We start from the raw sequence: 20,132 nt of genomic DNA, 5'->3' as shown, positions 1-20,132 counted from the left end.
TTAATCGTCTAAACCTTTCACTCTATTCTCTTTTATCTCTTTTTTTGAAATTAAATTTTAATTTTTTTTAATTATCAATAATCAATAATTAAAAATAATCTTTATCAAATTTTAAATTGTTCATTATAAATCTAATTAAAATCTAGTTTATACATTTAAATATATATATATATATATATATATATATTATAGTATTTAATTATGATTTAATTTAAATTAAAATTATTTATTCATTATATAAAAATAAAAAATTACCATCACTACTAAAAAATGCGCTTTTTACATCGGTGGTTCAACGACGGTTGTATCGAACTATCGTAGAATGTGCGGCGGTGGCAGATTCGTAATTAAGAGGGAGCGAACCACGTCGTTTCCGCATGCCCGTCGTAGACTGCAGACTCAATGGCAATGTGTAATTATGTGATTATGATACAACGACGGTTGTGTACACAGGACCCTATTTGTATCCTTAGTGGTTTCACGTGGCGGACACGTGATTTTGGTCATTACGATACAAAGACGGTCTTGACGGATACCCGTCTTTGTATCCTTACTGCTGGTTGCACGTGGCGGACACGTGATTTTCGTCGCTATGATACAAAGACGGTTGTGTGCAGAGACCCGTCTTTGTATGGTGTGCTTTAACACGTGGCTGTCATGTGATTTTCGTGGTTGCGAGACAAAGACGGTCTTGACTGAGACCCGTCTTTGTATCCTTACTGCTCGTTGCACGTGGCATACACGTCATTTTCCTTGCTAGGATACAAAGACAGTCCTAGGCAGAGACCCGTCTTTGTATCCTTACTGCTGGTTTCACGTGGCGGACAAGTGATTTTCCTCGCTACCATACAAAGACGGTCCTGTTCAGAGACCCGTCTTTGTATCGTTATTGGTTTAATTCTCTCTCTTTGGCGCCTACAATCAGACACTACGCGCCCCTTTCTCCTTTGTCGTAACCCCGTTCTTTTGTGCCCTACCTCACTATGCACCCCCTCATTTGCTAGCAACCCCTTCTCTCATTGTCGTAACCTCCGTCAACACTGAGGCCGCATTTAGGTAATGTTTATACCTGCATTTGCATTGGTTGATGGAATGTTCATTCATTCAGTTTCGTCTCTTCTCAGGGCATCTCAACAGTGGTTGTGGGTCTTCTACTACTCCGCAACACATTCCGATGAAGCTGAGCCACATTATAGGTAATGTTTATAACAGTGTAGTTTATAATTTTTTTTTCACACTTGAAAGGTTTCTGTTGTTGTCTGCTATGATTTTGTTATTCGTTTCATTCAGCCTCCTCCTCAGTAGGGACCTCTGCTAGTGGCTGTTTTTTCACATCTTGGTCTTTCTTGTTTTCTTGTTATCCTTCTGATATACCAAAAAACAAAATCATTTATTCATGCAATTGTTAAGGACTACTTACTCAATTCCTACAAAACCTCGTTAAATTTTGAAGCAGTGGGTGAAATATAATGGCTAATCACAAGAATAAAACACGACATCATATTCGTTTTTCTTCTTATCCTGCTTTTGAAAGGAACACAAGTAATTGGTCACCTTATTTTTGTTGAGTTCATAATTTGCTTTGATTTGTATTTGTGATTTATGTGGAGATATAGCTAAATTTTAAGGTAAAATAATTTGAGAACTAATTTTGACTTATGTTATATGGTAAAGTTTGTCCAGGTTATTGTTATTTGATACCATCCTTTTTAGTTCAGTAGCTGAAGCCTCGCTCATTTTGGAACCAATTCAGGGACTTACTAAGCTCACTGTAAGTACCTATGTGTTATCTGTTTTCCATCATGTTTTAATTTGAATGATATCCATGGATATTTGTTATTTGCTGTAATTTGTATAGATTTTATTTTCCATGACCTAATTTGTGTGTCACTGTCATCCATTTGTTTCATTGTTGTTTAGTGGCTGCAATTGCCTTCTGAGATATATATGCCGATAATGCTTGTACACATAATTTGATTTTGTTTTAAGGGTGGTACATAAGAATATATAAAGAAAACAAAGAAATTAGATGTTGGGAAAGCATCCCACACCTGGAATGAATCAACTCCTTAGTAAAATGAATATGTTTCTGAAAAGGGTTACAATGTTATTCATCCTGAATTACTCAAACACTATTTTTTTTATCGACAAAATATATGTATATATATAATTGTAAAAGAAGTACCAGAGGTACTGAGTATATAAGTAAAAACCATATAAATGGTTCCTCAGACAGACGAAACATAGTCTAAATAGGAACCAAACTATGGTTATATATGGAATTTACATCTGTTGTTTTTCCAAGTAATACTGCCCTCTACTGCTTCAAAAAACCTTGTCGGAGGTTGCTCGACCATTGATTAATCTGTGATTTTTATTTTTATTTTTTTTACTTTCTTTTCTTTTTCGTGGGGATAAATAATTAAACTTCTGAAATATCAAAAGGGGTTGTGTAACTTACTCCATGTAAAAATGGGGTTAAACAATTTCAACAGAGATGATTGGTGCAATTCTCTTATATACTTTAAGATATTAATTGCACCAATCATTTATGATGGCTCATTTTTACTAATGATAAGTTAGACAATCCCATAAAAAAAATTAATCTTAAAAGCTCCTTATCTGTGGAAGATTACTTACTAGGATGATAAACCTCATGCAGGATTGCAACTAGGGTCACCACATCTTGTGGCTTAAGAGATGAGCCATTTATAATCCAATAAAAACTCTTAAATTAAGTGTTTTAGATGCATCCTGGATCACAACCACATTCTTTGGTGTTGTGGCCATGTTATCTGCCTCAATCTGTCATCCCTGCTCTTGTTCATATCAACTGCAGGCTTCGATGATATTAGGTCAATTATCACAAACATGTTATCTACTGTCATAGATAGTGAATAAATGGCTATTATTGAATTCTATCACTTATAGTGAGGGTTGAGCTTCTCGGACTTAGTGACTTAGCTGAGAATAGTAGACAAAGTTCATCAACCTAAGCTGCAAATGTTTTTCTACCTAAAAACATTATCCAAACCAATTAACATGTGATTATCCTAAAAACTGGAATTCCTATAGACCATCATAGTTTGCTTATGGTAAAGCCAAATGAGAAGTAACAGAATAAACTACTAGTCATGCCAACATTGCTGCTAAACCAGATACGCTATAAGAGTCACCTTCTTGCTTGTTGTGACAACAACTTTGTAGTGGTTGGCTTTTCCCAAGCCTAGATTTCTGTAAGCACTCCTTATTCTATTGTTGTTGAATTTCATGCAAGTTTCACTAAATAACCTTAACTCAATCTTGATTTATTGGGGTAAAATATGCTAAAAATTAAAGAGTCAATGGTAAAAAAAATGCAAAAAAGCCAATTTCTTATCCCCAAAGTAAGATGGGCATTGAAGTCTGATATTGGCCATTCAAGATAGATTGATAGAACTAGGTTTTGGAACAAGACAAGTGAACCTTTTAAACTATATAGAGGATTAATTTCCATAAATTTTAGCATGTTTCTACCAGCCACTAGTATGTCCAAGCTCTCAACTTTCGAAAATGGATGCACCTACCAACAACTCTTCTTTTGATACCCATGCTGCCAATGTTTGTTTACTGTGTCCCAATACAGCAACGCAACAAGGGTAGTTCTATCATTTTACACTTTTTGTGGAGGGAGGTTTTGTAGTAGGGTCACATGCCCCCAAAGTGATCACCCAAATCCAAAAATAACCCCTAGATTCTTGCCATATTTTGCTAATTTGTTTGTATTCTTAATTGCATTGTGAAAGCATAGTCCGGATTGTGTGAGGTGACTTATAATAGTTTGGTGAGTAAATAATTAATTTAGTCCTTTAATTTGTATTTTCTAATTGTCTTAGTCTCTGAAACTAAGGAGAACTTAAATAAATCTCTGAATTTAGTGTTTTTTTGTCCATGGACAGAGAACTTAAGTGATAATAACAACAAAAGTTTTGAGACTCAAATGAGAAAAAAAGGTTGATTTCATGAACTTAAATGAAATCTTTAAAAAATTTCAAGAATTTATTTAAGTTTTTCTTAGTTTGGTTTCAGGAACTAAAATCTTCCATAAAAAAAAAGAACTAAAATGCCAAAGAGATACAAATTTAAGAGTGTCGCAACCTACCCTTCGGTGAGAGGGCGACGCGAGACTCGCGGGATGCGTGTTCCACGAAAGGAATACGCACGGAGTCGCCACCAACGTTTATTTGAGGAAAACGTCGGAAAAACCGGAAAAGACGCGATCTACGAACTTTTAAGTGAAAGGTTCGGGAGTTGTATTTACGCACGGGGAAGGTATTAGCACCCCACACGTCCGTCCCAAGGGACGGCAGCCTTTAATCGAATGTGCAAACATGACTTTGATTTTTTATGTTCCCTTTTTATGTCTTTATATCCTTTATACCCTTTTTATATTTTTTCTCTTTTTGTGGTCGACAAGGGTGTTTTCCTTTGCTCCTACATATTCCTCAATTGCGATGAGGAAATCAGACCTACGTAGTTCTTTTTTATCAAGTGATTCTTTTTTACTTAAAAGGAGATCATTTTAAGGCGTTGGACCTTGAAAATGATCCATTTTACTTAGTAAGAAATTGAAATGACAAACTTCAAAGACCTATTTTTATGGACGAGCTTGACTAGGCGAGTTGATTTTAGCCTTAGTTTCACTTTAGTTTTTAGTCAATTCGATTAAGAATGAGAAATCCCAAAGAGAAAACGTCCAATTGATTTTTCGCTTTATTTTACTAAAAGGTATTATTTTTTTTTTATTATTATTATATTATTATTTTACCTCTTTTTGATTTCCAACGTGGTTACGGCACGACCGAACGGTAGGAATTCATTTTAACCGAAGTTAACGGATAATACAATTCAAACGATCGGTGGAAATTTATTTTATTTTTAGTTTAAGCGAGAAATGACTTAAATAAAATGGCTTAAGCACGTCAAAAGGGGGTATAAAAAGTAAATAAAACGAGAATAAAAATACACAAAACACAATGTGGACCACCACGGGTACATAGAATGAATCGAAAAGCTTGGTTCGAGGTACTTACCCGTTGAAGATCGAAGAACGATGAAGAATGAATGAAGAACGTCGAAGAACGGTCAAAACCTTTGCGAAATTCCTCACGGAAACGTTACGGAAATGTTTCGGAAGCGCCTCGGCTTAGATTTTCTTCACGGAAACAATTTTTCCAAGCAAATTCGAAAGAGAGAGAAGTGCCTAAGGGGCTGAACCCTTTTTCACTTCACTTCTCCCCCTATTTATAGAAAATTGGGGGAGAAGCTTGCCACCCAGCTTGCCCAGGCGAGCAGGGTTGCTTCCTCCAGAAGCAACAACCTTCTGAAGGAATCTTCTAGAGGGCCCAAGTGGGCCTAGTTGCTATTTGCACCCCCATTTTTACTAAGTACACCCCCCTACTTTTTTTGGTGATTCTTTTTTCGTAAAGTTACGGAAACTTACGAATTTCGTAACGATACTTGTTTTCTTTCCGTAATGTTACGGAACCTTGTGGATTACATAATCATCCCCTTTTTGACTTACGGAATGTTTCGGAACCTCACTAATTGTGCAACGATGCTTCCATTTGATTTCCGGTGTGTCACGGAACCTTGCGGATTGTGCATCAATATTTTCTTTTATTTTCCGGCACGTCCCGGAATTTCACAAATTGCCCAATGATGGGTGCCAAGCACCTTACAAGGACCAAACAAAAGTCGCATGTCATCAAGCAGAGGTCCCCGGACGAAATTAGGGTATGACAGTTGCCCCTCTTTACTTGTCTTTTATTGGAGATAAAAGGAAAGTAAAGATAAGACACTAATTTCGTTCCTCTCGGTTGACGAGAGTCGCGGGTGACCATAAAATTTCCGCATGCAAATGACTTGTTGTTCCCGGGGGAACAAAAGGTGCAGAAGACGATGTCAGTCTCCGTCTGCTATCAAGCGTTCTGTCTTACAGATAGCAAAAGAATGTTTATACGGATAACCACTCGGGTATTTTCGCCCGTCAGCGTGACTCAAAAGTCAGTATGACAGATCTTGCAAGTGCGGAAGATGATGTAAATCTCCGCGTGTCAACGGGCTTGTCGGCCGCGATTGACGAAGGGTGCAGAATGACCATAATTTATCTCTGCGTGCCATCGGACACAACTATGTCTGAATGGCAAAGGGGTGCGAAATGACCATAATTTGTCTCCGCATGTCATCGGGCCCGCCGCCTCTGGATGACAAAAAGGTGCAGAATGACCATAATTTGTCTCTGCGTGCCATCGGACACGACTGTGTCTGAATGGCAAAGGGGTGCAGAATGACCATAATTTGTCTCCGCATGTCATCGGGCCCGCCGCCTCTAGATGACAAAAGGGTGCAGAATGACCATAATTTGTCTCTGCGTGCCATCGGACACGACTGTGTCTGAATGGCAAAGGGGTGCAGAATGACCATAATTTGTCTCCGCATGTCATCGGGCCCGCCGCCTCTGGATGACAAAAGGGTGCAGAATGACCATAATTTGTCTCTGCGTGCCATCGGACACGACTGTGTCTGAATGGCAAAGGGGTGCGGAATGACCATAATTTGTCTCCGCATGTCATCGGGCCCGCCGCCTCTGGATGACAAAAGGGTGCAGAATGACCATAATTTGTCTCTGCGTGCCATCGGACACGACTGTGTCTGAATGGCAAAGGGGTGCGGAATGACCATAATTTGTCTCCGCATGTCATCGGGCCCGTCGCCTCTGGATGACAAAAGGGTGCAGAATGACCATAATTTGTCTCTGCGTGCCATCGAACACGACTGTGTCTGAATGACAAAGGGGTGCGGAATGACCATAATTTGTCTCCGCATGTCACATGACCTCAGGGTCAGTATGACAGAGATTGTGGGGTGGCCGACAAAAGCAAGGCTCTTGCTCCTACGTATCCTCCAATGAGGAACTCAGACCTACGTAGTTCTAGATAACTTGTGAGACTTGAAAAGTCTCCATCGGAAGATGCTGACATCTCCGGAAAGGGCGCAGATGACCACATTGGCCTCTGCTCGTCAATCACACTTGGGGTCACTGAATGACGAGGTGCGGATAACCGTAAGGTGTCTCCGCAGGCTACCAGCTCTTGGGTCATGGTAACAGAAAGCGGTGTGGTCGACAAAAGCGAGGCTTTTGCTCCTACGTATCCTCCAATGAGGAACTCAGACCTACGTAGTTCTTGATAACTTGTGAGACTTGAAAAAGTCTCGGTGTTCTCTCTCCTAAAATGCAAACATGCTTTAGCAAAGAGACAAATATTCCAACTGATTAGAGCAGCATATGCTTTTTTTGAGTGAAAAACAATGCGTCTACCAGGGAAGGAGAGTCTGCTGATGAAATTTTCTCATAACCACAAAATGAGATTTTGGATGTTTAGCATTTCGTTTCTAAATGACCATTTAGAGGAAACACCGGGTTCGACAAAAATAGAAGAAAATCACTCAAAGAGTATCAATCTCGCACAGGTAAGTGTTTCATCCTAATTCCGAACCATAGATATGTCACGACTTGACTTTGCGAATTATTTCCTATCAAATCAAAGATTACATGCGTGATCATGGATCAATAGGACTTCCCTTGGGAATGGGTTCTTTTGGTGGGTTTTTTTGGCTTTTGTGTGTTTTTGGCCTTTTCCTTTTCTGTTTCTATTTTGCGCGAGGCGAACAAGTCACCGATGCACAGGATTTTGGTTGGTAATCAAAGGGAGAAGACCACTTTCAGGTCGTGGTTTCCTTTCCCCTTTTTTTTGGTTCATTTGGTGACAATTCTGTATTGTACAGATATTGTCCGGTCCAAAGACCTTTCTGCACATTTCTTCTGTTTTCTTTCGATCCTTGATCAGGAGCTTTCTTTCCTTCTTCTTCTTTTTTTTTCTTTCTCCCATTCTTTGATTGGGAATTTTCTTTCTTTTCTTTTTGCTTTCTCCCACTCTTTGATTGGGAATTTTCCTTTCTTTTCTTTTTGCTTTCTCTTTGATTGGAAATTTTCCTTCTTTTCTTTTTTTGCTTCCGAGGGTAAGGATTGACATTCTCACCCTGGGTCAAGGTTTATGGTGAGTCAGGATTTTGGCTCAAGACTTGTAGAATGGCTAGACATGATACATGTCAGGGTTTGGTTTGGTTCAAGGATAAAAGGGATGCCCCGCATTATTTCCATGACACAAATGCAAAAATGATGATTTGGAAACTTTATGCAAAACTGGTCATGCATGCACCTATGTGGACACTCAAGTGTCAAATTTTTATGGTCATGTGATGCTAGGGCTCAAGATTCATTTCCTCTATTTTAGTCAACCCAATGTTTCCAAAATATGTTCTTTTATCAATTTGTGCATTCATCCGAGTCCATTTCGGGTACTCGGGAAAATTTCGCAGCATTCACCCTTCAGGTGTACACACATTTTTCCAAAACTAGCTATGATCGGCGAATTTCCCTAAGAAGAGTTGGAAGTCATCTCTTTTCAAAAGCATGTTGGTTTTTAAGCTAGACAACTTTTTTTTTTCTTCTTTTTTTTTATCATTATCATTTGTTTATTTCTTTTTCTTGTTTGTTTTTTTTTCATTTTTTTTTCATGAGGTATTTTGCTACCTAAACATGTGTATATTTTTGTGAGGTATTTTTGCTATATACACGCATATCCAAGGTATCTTGCTACCTAAACATATATATTTTATTTTGTGAGGTATCTTTTTGCTACATACATGCATATCCAAGGTATCTTTCTACCTAAACATACATATATATATTTTGTGAAGTGTTTTTTTGTTTACATACATGCATATCTAAGGTATTTTCACTACCTAAACATACATATATATATTTTGTGAGGTATGACTACCTTCCGAGCTTGCGCTTGTTTTATTTAAATTCCCAGGATCATGAGCAACTAGGTGCGTCCTACTATAAAAAGTGATCAAATAACAAGCATAGATTCAAAAGGTACTAGGTTGCCTCCTAGTAGCGCTTCTTTAACGTCTTGAGCTGGACGCCTTATGACTTGTCGGTCACTGACCTAGTACTTTGCTTACCTTTGGCTTTGGACTTGGTCGCCTATTGGTCGGCCATGTGGTGTAGGCAATACTCAAACCTTTTTGTGGATGAGCAGAGGTGAACTCTAGAGGTGATGGCGGTGCGTCTTTTGCCCGCTGCCGGCCATCCCCAGGCTGCTGTGATGTTTCGCCCTGCGCCTGCCTGGAGACGCAGTACTTCTTGATGAAAGCTCGATTAGTAGGGGGCCTGATGCCCTTGCTGGAGGTGACAGGTACTCCGTAGAACTGACAGAGACCCGTAATTAGAGCTTGACAACTCCAAGACCCTGTTGGACTTCTTCGGGTCCACTGGGTGTCTTGCAGGCACGATCCCTGCAAACAATAGAGGAAATCAGAAATCAGTTGAGCGATGTGCATACTTACCTATGATGACGTGACCTTGCCGGGGGGGGGGGGGGGTACGGGCACCCTGTAGGACTGATAGAGGCCCGTAACCAGAGCTGGAAACCCCAGGGCCCTGTTGGACTTTTCCGGGTCCACTGGGTGTCTTGTGGGTGCGATCCCTGCAAATAGTAGATGGCATTAGAAATTAGTTGGAAATAATGCATACCTACCTATGTCGGGACGGCACAGACCAACTGATACTTCCGCAGGGGGAGATCGGCATTACGATCACTGGGCAGAATGTTGCTAAGTAACAACGTCATTTATATCTGTGTAAGAGTGGTCATGTTGGTGCTCATGATCCACACTCGTCTCTTTGCAGCGGCCCGGGTGAAATCTTGCCCCGGTATGCATAGTAGCTGCGTGATAGCCTCCCTCTCTGGTTGTGCTTGCACAGTTGGTCGCCCTCCAATATTAGGGGGTGGCCCAGGAACCGTTAAAAGGAAACTACTGGTCCCTTAACCGGGAGTGCAAGTCTCGGTTAAGCATTTAAGGATAGAGGACCTTAAATTCTCTTAAGGTGCGGATGTGGAGCACACTGAAAATGAGGACACGTAGCCCTCTAAAGGTGAGGGTGTGCAGCCCTCTCAAGGCGAGGATGTGTAGTCCTCTGGAGGTGAGGGTGTGCAGCCCTCTGTTGGCGAGGACGTGTAGTCCTCTCAAGGTGAGGGTGTGCAACCCTCTGTTGGCGAGGACGTGTAGTCGTCTCAAGGTGAAGGCGTGCAGCCCTTTGTTGGCAAGGATGTGTAGTCCTCTAAAGGTGAGGGCGTGCAGCCCTCTGTTGGTGAGGACGTGTAGTCCTCTAAAGGTGAGGGTGTGTAGCCCTACGAAGGTGAGGACATGCAGTCCTTTGATGGCGAGGGCGTGTAGCCCTCTGAAGGTGAGGACATGCAGCCCTCTGATGGCGAGGGCGTGTAGCCCTCTGAAGGTGAGGACGTGTGGTCCTCGGATGGCGAGGGCGTGTAGCCCTCTGAAGGTGAGGATGTGTGGTCCTCTAAAGGTGAGGGCGTGTAGCCCTACGAAGGTGAGGACGTGTGGTCCTCTGATGGCGAGGGCGTGTAGCCCTCTAAAGGTGAGGACGTGTGGTCCTTTAAAGGTGAGGGCGTGCAGCCCTACGAAGGTGAGGACATGCAGCCCTCTGATGGCGAGGGCGTGTAGCCCTCTGAAGGTGAGGACATGTGGTCCTCTAAAGGTGAAGGCGTGTAGCCCTACGAAGGTGAGGACGTGTGGTCCTCTGTTGGCGAGGGCGTGTAGCCCTCTGAAGGTGAGGACGTGTGGTCCTCTGATGGCGAGGGCGTGTAGCCCTCTGAAGGTGAGGACGTGTGGTCCTCTAAAGGTGAGGGCGTGTAGCCCTACGAAGGTGAGGACGTGAGGTCCTCTGAAGGTGAGGACATGTAGTCCTCTGATGGCGAGGGCGTGTAGCCCTCTGAAGGTGAGGACGTGTGGTCCTCTAAAGGTGAGGGCGTGTAGCCCTACGAAGGTGAGGACATGCAGTCCTCTGATGGCGAGGGCGTGTAGCCCTCTGAAGGTGAGGACATGCAGTCCTCTGATGGCGAGGGCGTATAGCCCTCTGAAGGTGAGGACGTGTTTTCCTCTGATGGCGAGGGCGTGTAGCCCTCTGAAGGTGAGGACGTGCAGTCCTCTGATGGCGAGGGCGTGTAGCCCTCTGAAGGTGAGAACATGCAGTCCTCTGATGGCGAGGGCGTGTAGCCCTCTGAAGGTGAGGACGTGTGGTCCTCTGATGGCGAGGGCGTGTAGCCCTCTGAAGGTGAGGACGTGTGGTCCTCTAAAGGTGAGGACGTGTGGTCCTCTGATGGCGAGGGCATGTAGCCCTCTGAAGGTGAGGACATGTGGTCCTCTAAAGGTGAGGGCGTGTAGCCCTACGAAGGTGAGGACATGCAGTCCTCTGATGGCGAGGGCGTGCAGCCCTCTGTTGGCGAGGACGTGTAGTCCTCTTCAGGCGAGGACGTGTAGTCCTCTAAAGGTGATAGGTACAAGTACCCAAGGGTCCACCATTATGAGAAAGCAAGAGATCGACTCATCGAGAGGGCCGGTCATCCCTAATCCACAAGATTTGGACATTAGATGTAGGAAATCTATGCAGTTAACATGATTTTTAGGGATGCAGATGCATGCAACCTTTGTCGTGAAATTTGGTAAATGCAGACTTCATATGAAACAATGCAATGTAATGGAAAGTTGTACAATGCTCATGACATTCTTTCCCTATTTTGTGATTTTGATTTTGATTTGATTTTTTTTGGAAAACACAAATTGACTGTCCTTTTGAAAGAGGTGATAGTCCATGCAACCTTATCCTATCTTTTGCAAATCTCTCCGAGAACTCCCTCTGAGTGTTGTTCTGTTTGATTTAGTCATTTGACCATTTTGGAATGACGGCAATGGAGTCGTTTGATGTTTAATCAATCCATTGAAATCCTAGGGTTTGTCCCCCTTTTTTTTTGTTAAAAACATCGATGGGTGAGAACTTTTGATCGGCCCCTATGTTCACTTGAGGCTCATGCACGGTGCCCCTCATTGCCCCAGTGTAAGGCTTTGAGGTACCAATCGTTGTCTTTCGTCATGACCTTGTAGGAGGGAACCTATTGGGTGAGAACTTCTAATCTGCCCCTAGGTTCACTTGAGGCTCATGCACGATGCCCCTCATTGCCCCAGTGTAAGGCTTTGAGGTACCAATGGTTGTCTTGTTTTCATAGCCTCATAGTGAGGAAGAATGAAAGAAGCAGTTGATTCTTGCAAAAAGAATTTTCCAAGGACGAGAAATAGTTGAAGGATTTTTTTGATGGATTAAGTCAAATGACTCCTATGTAGAAGCAAGATGTTTTGATGTTTTGATGATGCCAAAGGATCGAGTGCTTCCAAGTTTTATTCAAGACAAGAATCCAAGAATCCAAGAAAATCAAGATATATGATCAAGTTGATCTCTAGAATCTTAGGAAGAAGTTTCCAAATTGAAAAACGAGAGGTTTGACCAAAGAATTCTATCATTTCAAATTGAGATTTGCTTTCTGGTAATCGATTACTAGCAGTTGAAAATGTTTTAATTCAAATTTTTTAAAACCTGTAATCGATTACACCAGTCTTGTAATTGATTACCAGAGGGGATTTTCAGAATATAATTCCCAGGAGTCACATCTATTCAAATGGTTTATGAACGGCCATCAAAGGTCTATTTATATGTGACTTGGAAACACGAATTTAAAGAGAGTTTTCATTGCCCAAAAAAGTTTTATCCTCTCAAAAGATTAAGAGTTTTTCCAAACTGAAATGTCTTTATCCTCTCAAAAGATTCCTTGGTCAACCACTTGCATATTCAATAAAGAATTTTGATTGATCTTCATTGTACAATCCATCTCTTTTAAGAGAGACCTCTTCTTCTTATTTCTGAAAAGGGATTAAGAGACCGTGGGTCTCTTGTTGTAGGGGATTCTTGAACACAAGGGAAGGGTTGTCCCTGTGTGGTTCAGACTTTGTAAAAGGAGTTTTACAAAGAGAGTGGAAAATCTCAAGTGGGTTGCTTGAGGACTGGACGTAGGCGCGGGAAGTGGCCAAACCAGTATAAATCAAGTTTGCATTCCTCTCTTCCTTTAAACTTCTTTTATTTATTGCTATTTATCTTTTGCTTTAAAGAAGTTTATTTTGAATTGTCTTTTGAGTAATTCATGTTAAGGGTGCATTGTTAATCCAAAAAGAAAGAGTGATAGTTCAATTGGGGAATAGTCTTTGCATCTTAATTCAACCCCCCCTTTCTTAAGATAACTGAGGCCATTTGTCCAACATCCTATTCTTGACAACTCGCTTCTCTAAGAAGACAAACTTTCCGGAATGATAAAATGAGGTCACATGAACGTCTATATTTTTACTTGAAAACACAGTCAATCAAATGCCCCCTCTTTTTTTTTTTTACTTTACTTTACTCTTCGTTTTACGACAACCCCACCAACGTGCAAGACGAGTAATCTCTGATTGAACGGTCTTGGAAGTCAGCACTCAGGAGCGCATGTCGCTCGAGCAAACAAACCAATGGCTCGCACCTGAAAATCCTGATGAGTCATTAGAGACATCTAACAACAGCTTTCAAAATTGCCCCATGTGTGGCATCTCTTGTCAATGTCAGGATTTACACGCAATTCTCCTCAAATTTTAGCCAGCCCGCATCAATTAGACCTTGCACCTTACGCTTCAGAGCTCTACAATGCTCAATGGAACGCCCCGGGGCTTCTCCGTGACAAGCACACGTTGCGTTTGAGTCGTATTCTCGAAGAAATGGAGGTTGATGAACCTTGGCTAGGGTTATGGCTACCATTGAATTATCAAGTAGATATGGGAGCAAGTCAGCATAGGACACTGGAATTGGGGTGAATTCTACAGGTTTTCTCGCTGCAAAATTCATTTCTTGGTTGGTGTTTTTGGTTTGTGCGAAAGGTGGTGTTCGTCATTGGAAGTGCGGTAGACAGACTTTGTGGTTGATTTAGGGATGGCCTTTGTGGATAACTGGGCGGTGGGTAAGGAGAAGGTTTGTTATTGGCTGAGTAAAGACATTGTTGGGTTGGTGGGAAACTTGGCCGTACAGGAATGGCAGTCACAGCATGGGTTTCTCCCTCATCCTCACCCTCTTTATTTGCCCCAGTTTTCTCATTTGTCCAAGCAGGATGATTAAATTTGCCTCTTTTCAGATCCACTTCGATCTTTTTGCTGGCGAAGACCAAATCTGTAAAACTTGAAGGTGCGTAGCCCACCATCTTTTCATAGTAGAGTACCGATAATGTGTCTACCATCACGATTATCGTCTCCCTTTTTGCACATGTTCTGTAGTTGCATCCTATCCGGAACCATATCAGAATAGTACTTGTCATACCCTAATTTCGTCCGGGGACCTTTGCTTGGTGACATGCGACCTTTCTTTGGTCCTTGTGAGGTGCTTGACACCCATCATTAGGCAGTTTGTGAAATTCCAGGACATGCCGGAAAATCAAAAAAATATTGATGCACAATCCGTAAGTTTCCGTGACACACCGGAAATCAAATGGAAGCATCGTTGCATAATTAAGTGAGGTTCCGTAACATTCCGTAAGTCAAAAGGGGGATGATTATGTAATCCGCAAGGTTCCGTAACATTACGGAAAGAAAACAAGTATCGTTACGAAATTCGTAAGTTTCCGTAACTTTACGAAAAAAGAATCACCAAAAAAAACAGCAGGGGGGTGTACTTAGTAAAAATGGGGGTGCAAATAGCACCCAGGCCCACTTGGGCCCTCCAGAATATTCCTCCAGAAGGCTGTTGCTTCTGGAGGAAGCAACCTAGCTCGCCTGGGCGAGCTGGGCGGCAACCACCTCCCCTATTTTGCTATAAATAGGGGAGGAAGTGAAGAAGAAAAGGGTTCAGCCCCTTTGGCACTTCTCTCTCTTTCGAATTTGCTTGGAAAAATCGTTTCCGTGAAGAAAATCTAAGCCGAGGCGCTTCCGAAACGTTTCCGTAACGTTTTCCGTGAAGAATTTCGCAAAGGTTTCAACCGTTCTTCGAGGTTCTTCATTCGTTCTTCATCGTTCTTCGATCTTCAACAGGTAAGTACCTCGAACCAAGCTTTTCGATTCATTCTATGTACCCGTAGTGGTCCACATTGTGTTTCGTGCATTTTTATTCTCGTTTTGTTTACTTTTTATACCCCCTGTTGACGTGCTTAAGCCATTTTACTTAAGTCATTTCTCGCTTAACTTAAAAATAAAATAAATTTCCACCGAACGTTTGAATTGTATTATCCATTAACTTCGGTTAAAATAAATTTCGACCGTTCGGTCGTGCCGTAACCACGTTGGAAATCAAAAAGAGGTAAAAAATAATATAATAATCAAAAAGACATCTTTTAGTAAAATAAAGCGGAAAATCAATCGGACGTTTTCTCTTTGGGATTTCTCATTCTTAATCGAATTGATTAATAACTAAAGTGAAACTAAAGGCTAAAATCAATTCGCCTAGTCAAGCTCGTCCATAAAAATAGGCTTTTGAAGTTTGTCATTTCATTTTCTCACTAAGTAAAATGGATCATTTTTAAGGTCCAACGCCTTAAAATGATCACCTCTTAAAGTAAAAAAGAATCACTTGATAAAAAAGAACTACGTAGGTCTGATTTTCTCATCCCAAATTGAGGAATACGTAGGAGCAAAGGGAAACACCCTTGTCGACCACAAAAAGAGAAAATATAAAAAGGGTATAAAGGATATAAGGACATAAAAGGGAACGTAAAAATCAAAGTCATGTTTGCACATTCGATTAAAGGCTGTCGTCCCTTGTGACGGACGTGTGGGGTGCTAATACCTTCCCCGCGCGTAAATACAACTCCCGAACCTTTCACTTAAAAGTTCGTAGATCGCGTCTTTTCCGGTTTTTCCGACGTTTTCCTCAAATAAACGTTGGTGGCGACTCCGCGCGTATTCCTTTCGTGGAACACGCATCCCGCGAGTCACGCGTCGCCCTCCCGCCGAAGGGTAGGTTGCGACAGTTGGCGACTCCACTGGGGAAAGTTTTTAGAGAGTTAGGCCATTTAATTTTGTGCAATGTTTTACCGTGACTTACCCCTTTGTTGGTTTCCTTTCATTATGTTCTTGTGTATATAAACTCTTTGTTGCTTTTAGTGCGTTTTAAATGTATGCATGAAGTAAATATTTATTCATTTGATGCACACAAACACCAACACTATTTGCACACACTGTGAGTGAAAAAGGGCCCTATACCCGGGTTCATGGGAGCATAAGGAGTGGAGGTGAATCTGTGATCATGCTAGGTCTCCGACTTGCTTGATTACAGTGAACCCTCATCTAGAGCTTTTCTCTTTGAAAACCTATTGTTGCTAGTAGTCCCTACTGCTACAATATGTTCTTCAAAGGGGATGATACCTCTAGAAACCATCAAGAGAGATATAACTACCTTGGGGATTATTGCTAAAAGCCTAGTTAGTTCTCTCCCTTATAGGTCCCTTAAATAGGGGCACGAAGCAAACACGCTGCGTGCCATTTTTCACACTGCCATGCATGAGTATCATATACCCTTTTGCTTATGTTCGGTAAATATTGTCATACTGTGCACATTCCCGCATTGTGTCTTTTGCATAGGCATTGCATATGGGTTCTGTCTTGATCCCTACTGTAAACAAACCAACGGAGGGTCCGTGTCGCCTTCTTAAAAACGTGCGTTGGGGCATTTCGCTACCCCTAGACGTCGTATCTAAGAAGGGGACAAATTCCCCGGACCCCCGCATTCCTAGATTGCATCTGTGTCATATGCATTCCATCATGCATTCATCCATCCCACCCATGAGATATCAGAGTTTTGATTTGCACCAGCTTTTGTCTCACTTTAGTAAGCATGGGAACAAATCAAACCGGCAAGAGGTTCTACCAAGTCAAGGTCAAAAGCCTAGATACCACCAGCATCAAGGAATTAGGGCAGTTGATGGAACCCCTCCAAATGCAAGCCTTCCGCAAGACTTACGGAAAGATCTTAGAGTTGACCATAGCAGAGGTGTCCATAGAAGCCATTGCATCACTTACCCAATACTACGACCAGCCTTTGAGGTGCTTCACATTCGCAGACTTCCAATTAGTACCAACCATTGAAGAATTTGAGGAAATTCTAGGATGTCCTCTCGGGGGAAGAAAACCATATCTTTCCTCCGGGTGTCTCCCCTCTTTGAGCAGAATTGCAACTGTGGTCAAGGATTCAGCAAGAGGTTTGGACCGCATAAAACAGACTCGGAACGGCATAGCGGGCCTACCACAGAAGTACCTAGAAGACAAGGCGAGGGGTATGGCCAATCAAGGAGACTGGGTCCCGTTTATGGATGTGTTAGCTTTGCTAATTTTTGGGGTCGTCCTCTTTCCAAACGTGGATGGTTTGGTAGACCTAGCAGCAATCGACGCTTTCCTTGCCTACCACCATAGCAAGGAAAGTCCGGTGGTAGCTGTCTTGGCAGATCTATTTGACACATTTGACCGAAGGTGCGAAAAGAGTAGCGCACGGATCATCTGTTGCTTACCCGCCCTCTGTGTTTGGTTGGTTTCACACTTGTTCCAACAAGACACAAGACATCCATGTCCGCTCCTGAGCCATCGCTCGTGTACTGAAAAGAGGAGAATAGATTGGGACCAGCTCTTGGCCGGGATAGGAGGTAGAACAATCAGTTGGTTCCCCCGATGGAAGGAAGGAAAAGAAGGAGTCCTTTTCTCATGTGGAAGATACCCAAACATTCCGCTGGTAGGAACGAGGGGTTGTATTAACTACAATCCCGCGCTCGCTATAAGACAACTAGGGTACCCCATGAGGGGAGCACCGACGGAAGAAAGCATGTCTCCTTTCCTTGTGAGGGATTTCGGCGCACAAAATTCCAAGACTATACAAAGAATCCATAAGGCGTGGGAAACCCCGTTAAAGAAAGATCAAGAGCTTAGAGGCATTCGTAATGGCATCATTGGTGGGTACCACGAATGGCTGAAAGTTCATATACGAGGTCTAGATTGGCTCGCCAAGTTAAAAGTCGTCAGCAAAGAGAGTTTTGAAGCACCGGAAGAGGACGAAGAAGTCCAAGCTCTCAAAAGCGAGTTAGGAAAGGCAAAACTTGCCAAGGAGAAGTTCAAGTTGGCCGCTACACACGTTCGGAAGGAGTGTGCCGGGTTACGGGAAGAGAATGCAATTACCGCAAGAGCCCTTGAACAAGAGACCAAGAGGGCTCGCAAGGAAGAGTATGGCCGGAACAAATTTCGCGGAGCTCTATGGGGTAGCAATAGTGAACTCAAGTTGCGAAAGGAAGAAAGGGACCAGTCGCGAGCACATAGCATGGTTTTGAAAGAGGAGTTAGTTGCCTGTTCAAGGTCCAAAAGAAGCTTGTCTCAGCGTTTATGCGAGACGGAGACCAACATGCTAGCTATCATCGCCAAGTACCAAGAAGAGTTAGGTCTAGCCGCGGCCCACGAGCATAGGATTGCGGACGAATATGCCCAAGTATACGCGGAAAAAGAGGCTAGAGGAAGGGTGATCGACTCTTTACACCAAGAGGCAACCATGTGGATGGATCGGTTTGCTCTTACCTTGAACGGGAGTCAAGAACTTCCCCGATTGTTAGCCAAGGCCAAGGCGATGGCAGACACCTACTCCGCCCCCGAAGAGATTCATGGGCTTCTCGGCTATTGTCAGCATATGATAGACTTAATGGCCCACATAATTAGAAATCGTTAGGAAACTTGTATGGTCTCTAAGACCTTGACTAGATACGACTTCCTTTTTGAAATAAAATGAGTTGGTCCCATGTTTCTACTCCAAAAAGCTTGTGCAAATCAAATCACTCCTACATTTCATCTCTAGCATGCATTTTCTTTCTTTACCCACTCCTCACGTTTGGTTTTTTAGGGAAAAACACCATAACTAAACGCGCCGCAAGGGATCCCTATCGCACCAGATCCAAATCTAGAACGATGGGTGATCAAGAGGAGACGCAGGAACAGATGAAAGCCGACATGTCGGCTCTGAAAGAACAAATGGCCTCCATGATGGAGGCCATGTTAAGTATGAAGCAGCTCATAGAGAAGAACGCGGCCACCGCCGCCGCTGCCAGTTCGGCTGCCGAAGCAGACCCGACTCTCTTGGCAACTACGCACCATCCTCCCTCAAACATAGTAGGACGGGGAAGGGACACACTGGGGCACGATGGCAGCCCTCACCTGGGATACAACCGAGCGGCTTACCCTTATGGATTGCCGCCCAACTATTCACCACCCGTCTTGCAAGAAGATGTGGGCCACATTGCTTCTCCCGTCCATGAAAGAGAGCCTCCTCAGCAGCCTGACGAAGTCCACAAAGACCCTCAAGATTATGCTCGGAGGGATGTCGAGTTCTATCCCCCGATCCCCGAAGGGCCGGCACCAGGCACGTTGCCTCAACCCAACATCGCAGTACCACCAATAGTTCTATCCACGGAAGGGCCGCCCCCAGCAACTGAAGAAAGGAGGAAGCTCGATCTCCTTGAGGAAAGATTGAGGGCCGTAGAAGGATTTGGGGACTATCCGTTCGCAGACATGACGGATCTTTGCTTAGTACCCGATGTTGTTATTCCCTCGAAGTTCAAAGTGCCGGACTTCGACAAGTATAAAGGGACGACTTGTCCCAAAAACCATCTCAAAATGTACTGCCGTAAGATGGGCGCCCACTCTAAAGATGAAAAGCTGTTGATACACTTCTTTCAGGATAGCTTGGCCGGAGCTGCGGTAGTGTGGTACACTAATTTGGAGGCTTCCCGTATCCGTACTTGGAAGGATCTGATTACCGCCTTCCTAAGGCAGTATCAGTACAATTCTGATATGGCTCCTGACCGTACTCAACTGCAGAATATGTTCAAAAAAGAGGGTGAAACCTTTAAAGAATATGCGCAGCGATGGAGGGATTTGGCGGCACAAGTAGCTCCTCCCATGGTTGAGAGAGAGATGATCACCATGATGGTGGACACTCTGCCAGTGTTCTACTATGAGAAGCTAGTAGGTTACATTCCGTCCAGCTTTGCGGATCTGGTGTTTGCCGGGGAAAGAATCGAGGTTGGATTGAAAAGAGGAAAGTTTGATTACGTTTCCTCCACAAACGCGAATGC

Source organism: Glycine soja, chromosome 7 (assembly GCF_004193775.1).
Source record: "Glycine soja cultivar W05 chromosome 7, ASM419377v2, whole genome shotgun sequence".
In the NCBI taxonomy this organism is placed as follows: domain Eukaryota; kingdom Viridiplantae; phylum Streptophyta; class Magnoliopsida; order Fabales; family Fabaceae; genus Glycine; species Glycine soja.
The sequence above is the reverse complement of the archived record's forward strand: the minus strand, read 5'-3'. Positions refer to the sequence as shown.